We start from the raw sequence: 6,587 nt of genomic DNA, 5'->3' as shown, positions 1-6,587 counted from the left end.
GAAATCATTCTAATATTTTTATTCAATAATTCTTTTAGTTTTCTTTGATGAACTGAAAATTAAACGATTGATCTGATATAGAAATCTATTGTTATATTATGTCTTTATCCTCAATTTTGAGCAATGTAAAGCATCCTTGCTAAATAAAAGTTTTGAAAAGGATGTTTTTTTGTTTACAAATGCTTTCCATTTCAAGTATATGTTCATCTTTGGAGCTTACTTTTCATTAAAGAATCCTGAGAAGAAAAAAAGACAATCTACTGCTTATTGATAATAATGTTTTTTGAACAGCATATTAGAATGATTTCTATGAGATCATGTGACACTGGAGTAATGATGCTGAGAATTTAGCTTTGATCACAGGGAAAAATTACATTTTAAAATACTTCAAATGATATTAAATATTCTTTTAAATAATACTAATATTATTAAGCAGAAGGAATTTATTTAATAAAAAATATAAAAAAAAAACAACGTACTGTTCAAAAACTTTTGACTCGTAGTGTATTTTTTTCAGATACTGAAAATAAAAATAAAAATAAGACAAATGTCAGGATATGTTTAAATCCCTAGACCCCAGAAGGTTAAAGACTCAAAGTTTTTGTACAAAAGCATGCATATTTTGCACTTCACTTGCAAGAGAAACCTTTTTTGACTAAAACCACTTGATCTCTTATTTTGGTGGTTAACTAGTTGTGAAAACAGGTTTACAGATGTGTAACAGGTTTACATTTGTGCAGTGGAAATGGGTAAAAGCCTTTGAGAATGGAACCTGCAACAGACACCATGTCAGTGGTGAAGGGATATAAAAGCAGTCACATTAAAATTCTTTACGCAGGAAATACCTTAAATGAAATGTATTTATTATTTTAAGCCAAAATGTTTCTTCAAATTATGCTAAAAACAACAGCCTTGTGCATATAGCATGGTTGTGCTTCGGGTGATCCCTGAAAGAGTCCCAGCTCTGTGTCCTTTCTGATGCTGTCCCCTCGTCTCTCTCTCACTTTTGTGCTTTCTGTACTGTCCTGCATAAACAAAAAACACCAAAAATAAAGTTTCATAAAATACCAACCTTGATACCATTGAATATCTTAAGTTAACTGAAAACACTTGATACAAAACAGATCTTGTACAATATTTTTACTTTACAGTCCAATAACAGTGGAGTTGGAAACTAAGTGCACAACACTTCATTAAACACATTTTGATGTATTCAGATTAAAGTTTAAAACAACATGGCTTAAATCACAATTCTAACTAAACAGTGTATATAGTGAAACAAGTAAAATCATATTGAGTACATTTATATTAAATTAAATAAACCTATAACAAAAGATCAATGAATCTCCACCAGAAATGACAGTGCAAAGATGAACAATTACTTACCAAACTGCCAATAAACTGGACCCTTAATGACTCTACAAGGGGAAAGAATAAATGGTTTACTGAAATTTTTTTTAAAAGCCGTTTTTAGTTTTATACCATTCCTTTAAACAATCTTAATTCATTTAAATTATAAAGACATTTGCCGTTATATGATATACAGAAAAGACACAAAGTATGTAATCTTTGGTATTGTTATTATAGGATTAAAATGTAAACAGACCAGCAGTAATGCATGGCATTTATATCGAAAAATGTTAATGTCTAAAAGACAGACATTAACAGATACCAGCAACACACAACAGCAGATATATCTACGACCAGAAGAGCTAATATTGCTAGCGCGCTAAATGCGATTAGCATCTAACTTTTGCCGTCTGTAATCATAAAGCAGCACAAACACACACTCAAGTATTTAACTTCTGCAGGTTACATGTCCTTTACCAATTTGTTAACTCTTGTACTATTTTTGAAAGGTAATAATAAATACTTATTGTCTTACCTGATTTAGCCTGTGCTGTATGTTTTCAGAGACTCGCAGCTCACGTCTATTTCCTTTGTTTTCCGGTTTTTGTTCTCCGTTGGGATTTCACAATTCAAATACGCTCAAAATAAAAATATAACAGGAAAATGTAAGATAATTCGGGATCAACCGAGTAATTTCGGTGAGCAGCAGCTCTCGCACAGTCTATGCAGCTCACAGCCTCACAAGGAAATGCAGTAACGGTCAAACTTTTTTAAATTACGAAGGCCCGCGCACTGCGCGCAGTTTCACCTGTCAGTTTCCTGAATGACAGCCAGATGAACCAATCATGATCAAAGCAGTAAGGCAAAACAACCAATAGGAATTGTTTCAGCATGTGGTGAATACAAAATGTATTTGGCTTTATTGTTGGTGATAATAATTATATTTTAAGTAACATATACACTTTTATACATTTCTTTGTATGCTGAAGACATGATCTTATAAAAAAATATGTTGATTTATAAGTTAACCTTGTTAATTATTTGTATTAATAATATTATAATTTAAACACTTGCTTTTGAAGGTATATATAACCGTTTAGCATTTAAAGTTTTTTAAAGTTGATTTACCGTTAAAAAAACAACCGACCTTATTTCAACCAAATTTCAACGTTGAATTTCGGTCATGTGTTGACTAATCTTCAACCATTTAGCATTCAACGTCACATCAACGTTGTTTCACTGTTGAAACAACAACTGACCTTATTTCAACCAAATTTCAACGTTGAAGGTCGGTCATGTGCTGGCTGGGTCGTGAAAATGCATTTGATGATAAAATATCAGACCAAGTCAAAGATACAAAAAGTAGTTTGGTTTTACATGATAAAAGAGACATGCTACTGTTTGAAGTGAAAACAATGCATTTATGGACTGTTTTAATTCATTTAATTATATATCAATATAATTAATTACAATTAAGCTCTGATGTAAATTGAATGTCTATTCTTAAAATGTAGCGTGAATTTAAGTAAAGTGGGCCACTTTTTTTTATAAAACATGTATTTTAGATACCTAGATGTTTTCTTTACTTTTATTACTTTTGTTAACTTTAGAGTCAAGCTATAATTTTTTTTTAATGTAAATACAGTTAATATAGTGTTATTTGCAAGATATATACCAATAAACATACCCCAGACCAATTTATTTTCTGGTAAAGTGGGCCAATCCGTTATTTATCAATAATTATTCTGCATCTTAATTAAAAGCACGTGATTTATTAACACGTATGATAAAACGGACAAGTTAAACAAATCCAGCAATATATAACCTACTAGTTAAATACATATGTGTACATTCACATCTCAATTTATGTGTGAAATTCCAAACATTTAAAGAACATGTTGTGTTGACATTTCATTTGATGAAATCTGAAAATCAGAATATTCAGAAATCAGAATATTGGTAAAAAAAAACAAACAAAAAAAAACCTCTAAAACTCTACAATACATTAAAGACGTGACAATAACACAAGCAACAAAAAATAAGCTAAAAAATAATGAGGAACCTTAAAAATGCAACCATATGTAAACACTTTTAACCATTTTAACTGTTTATATATATATATATATATATATATGTGTGTGTGTGTGTGTGTGTGTGTGTGTGTGTGTATATATATATATACAATTTTTTTTAAAGCTTTATATTCTCCTCATTTGAGGTGTAGCCACACCCACCATGTGATATTGCATCAGCCAAAACTATTTAATCATTTAGAGAAATAATATCCCTTTAACTAACCCTTTGGGCACAGCACAATCAAGCTTAAACGGCCCACTTTATCTGAATTCACCCTATGTTTTACCTTGTCCTTTAAATACTTTAGTCAGCTTGAGAAGTATGCACATTTTATTTATTTTGAAAGAATTAAAGGAGCAGTTTAATGTCTATTCTTGTATTGTTCAACGTAATGTTGAAATAGGATTTTGAAAGTAATTCATGCAAAACTTTTTAGCGAGAGGGAGTAAGTGTAATCTAATCACACTAAAGATGTAACTAGTAGCCAGTAATTAATCATTTGTTTAAAGTAAGTTACCCAACTCTGGTACCATTTAGTAAATGACTGTGAGCACACTAAAAGTATGTCCAAATATGCAGTATTAATGAAAACAGCTGGACTTCACCATCCAAAGAGGCAGCTACATCTCATCAGTTAATTATTTATTATTTTGAAAAACAACCTTCTTTAATGATAGTACATACTTTGGAGAAAAGATAAGAAAAACTGGATGCAGCTTTCAAGAGCTCAAACATTTAAAGTGGGAGAAGGATCAAACTGCAGCAAATTATATTGTCCATTGATGTGGATGCTAATACAGTTATCGTTTTTGTTGTGAACAGGCCTTAAATGAGTATATGACGATAAATGAATGAAATTATGGGGGAATCCTTCATTATATGTGACCCTGGACCACAAAACCAGTCATAAGGTTAAATTTTACAAAACTTAGATGTATACATCATATGAAAGCTGAATAAGCTTTCTATTGATGTATGGTTTGTTAGGATAGGACAATATTTGGCCGAGATACATCTATTTGAAAATCTGGAATCTGAGGATGCAAAAAAATCAAAATACTGAGAAAATCACCTTTAAAGTTGTCCAAATTAAGTTCTTAACAATGCATATTACTAATCAAAAATTACATTTTGATATGTTTACAGTAGGAATTTTACAAAAAATCTTCATGGAACATGATCTTTACTTCATTTCCTAATGATTTTTGGCATAAAAAAAAATCAATAATTTTGACCCATACAATGTATTTTTGGCTATTGCTACAAACATACCCCAGCGACTTAAGACTGGTTTTGTGGTCCAGGGTCACATATATGTATGTTTAATTGTTGGGCGACCTTAAAATAGCATCTGGCCTGTAGCTGCAGCATGTAAAACATTTTTGACATCGTATCATCCTCCTTCATTCAGTTCAGAGTCGCAGCAGCATCCAGAGCTGAAGCATAGTGTAGTTAACAACTGAAACCGAACCGCCAGGGTTTATGCCGCTGCCACAAACAGACCAGAACTAAACCACATGCGGTCCGAGACTCCTAGAAGCCATTGGGCGGGTTCAGTGCTCGCCAGCGCTTTAGCAAACTGAAACTGTGCTGTATTTATGCAAGTCTTTGATGAACAGAGGAACATCTTGGCAGATCTGAGCGTCAGCACATGCGCATCAAATTCTATATAATCTAAAGCGTTATTACAGTATTACAGGAATATACTCAAACTGCACTTAAATCAATTATGAGAGGCGCTGACCGCTAACAAGTAGGCTCTCTACATAACCATAGCATCACAGCGGCAGATCACTGAGGTTCACACAAGAGCAAAGACACACCGACAGCTTGTGTCAGACATCTCCAGTGGGTTTCTCATCTGCTCATGAACTGTGAAAGGTTTTCACCAGATTCAACTTAAAAACCTAAGTTCAGCAGCTGCCTAAAGATTTTAAGTTAAATCAGCTTAAAACAGCTTAAAGTCATTTTAACTTAATACAATAAAAATTAGTTGATATAACTTGTGAGTTTGAATGACTTAAGTTGAGTTAAACACTTAAGGCAGCTGCTAAACTTATGCTTAACTTTTTACAGTGTGAACTTATTTTTACCGTTATATTGAACGTTTGTTGGGTGGGCGTCGCCGTGCCGTGGCCGTGTGATTGGCTCTCTTAATTGGAGCGCCGCGGTTTGGCTTGTGGTTTGGCGCCTTTTTTCCTCCCGTGTCTTAATGGCTTTAATTATCGAAAGAGCACTTTCTTTTGATGATTCTCTATGAATCAGACAGCCACATACAGATGGGATTTTACACTCCGAGATGTTTAATCACCATTTTGTCACCATAATTATCTATATATGTATAATGATCTGTAATTATAATACACTACCGTTCAAAGTTTAGGGGTTGATAAGATTAATTTGATATATAATATTCAAGGCTGCATTATGGTTCCTACGCTCTTAAAAATAATGGTGCTTTAAAAGGTTCTTCACAGCGATGCCATAGAATAATCATTTTTGGTTCCACAAAGAACCATTCTATGAACCATTTATGTTAAATATGGTCTCGAAATCTACTGAGAGGTTTGGAAATTTGAGTCTGGGAAAATGTGTATTGGATAAAAAAAAAAAAGTAACAATAATACTGTGAAAAATTATTACAATGGTGTTACAGTTTATATATAGAAGATAATATATTGCAATTTAAATATATATTTTGAAATGTAATTTATTACGAAAAAGCAAAGCTGAATTTCAGCTATCATATTAGTGAAAGTTAGTGTGGAAACTGCAACATTTTTAATTTAAGATTTTTTGATGAATAGAAAGTTGTAAAAAAACCAGTGTTTAATTGAAGCAGATATTTTTGGAGCATCATAAATGCCTTTACTGTCAATTTAATGTGTCCTTGCTTAATAAAAGCATTAATGTAAAAAATAAATAAATAAATTAACTTCTGATCTTATTGACCAGTTTCTATAATATAATATAATCAACCAAATCAATTATTTGTTTCTAAAGCATAGCAGTGTTTATTCACATTTCTAAACCTAATTGTGAACTCTAGTACTAGTAATTTTTGTCTTCGCAAGTTTAGTGAAAGTAATGAAAGCATTCAGACTTGTACATCTTCAAACACAATCCTGATTGAGATGGACGCTGATCTGATCAAGAGACTG

Source organism: Garra rufa, chromosome 6 (genome assembly GCF_049309525.1).
Source record: "Garra rufa chromosome 6, GarRuf1.0, whole genome shotgun sequence".
Classification (NCBI taxonomy): Eukaryota; Metazoa; Chordata; class Actinopteri; order Cypriniformes; family Cyprinidae; genus Garra; species Garra rufa.
Note: the sequence above shows the minus strand (reverse complement) of the source record.